Here is a 698-nt window from a genome sequence, read left to right on the forward strand (position 1 = left end):
TTTTTTTTTTTTAATCAAGGTGTATGGATCAACTTATGCGCATTTTGATTAATTTTCGAGAAGGCTAACATAGCAATCCACCGCCATTTTTTCTACTTAAATCGCAGATGTACAAATGGGGAATCGAACCTAAGACCATGCGCCTAATCCACACAATCACTAATTTACCCTAACCATCTGGGCAACGCACGGATGGGTATAGAATAAACAAGAAAACACACACACACACACTCACACAATACGTACGACAGGATTCGATCCCACAACCTCCTCCCCTGAGTGTCGGCTTTACAAGCCGAAACTACCACCACTAGGCTATCCTAATGTTCATTGTGTGTTCGGTCTCTGTAACTCTCAGTTTCTCCTGAAATCGATTCATCCTGAGATGGGTTTTTTCTACTTTGGAAAAGAGAACTTATTAATCAGTGGATATTGATTTCTGGTGGTGGCTACGGAAGAATCATTGGCAACAGGATAAACATGGCTGCTATGGAAGTGGGCTATTTGGTTTGCAAAGATGGTTGTGATGGCTTTGAGAGGTTGGATCTCTTCCTGCTTGACCATCGCCGATGAGATTGCTGATGAGCTCAGAAGCAGAAATGTTGGCTGATCAACCTTTTGACGATTACAGTTCTGGTTCGTCGCTGGGTACCCTTTTAATTTTAAGTTTTCCATTGATTTTTATTCCTTCTCTCTTG

This window comes from Macadamia integrifolia, chromosome 1 (genome assembly GCF_013358625.1).
Source record: "Macadamia integrifolia cultivar HAES 741 chromosome 1, SCU_Mint_v3, whole genome shotgun sequence".
In the NCBI taxonomy this organism is placed as follows: domain Eukaryota; kingdom Viridiplantae; phylum Streptophyta; class Magnoliopsida; order Proteales; family Proteaceae; genus Macadamia; species Macadamia integrifolia.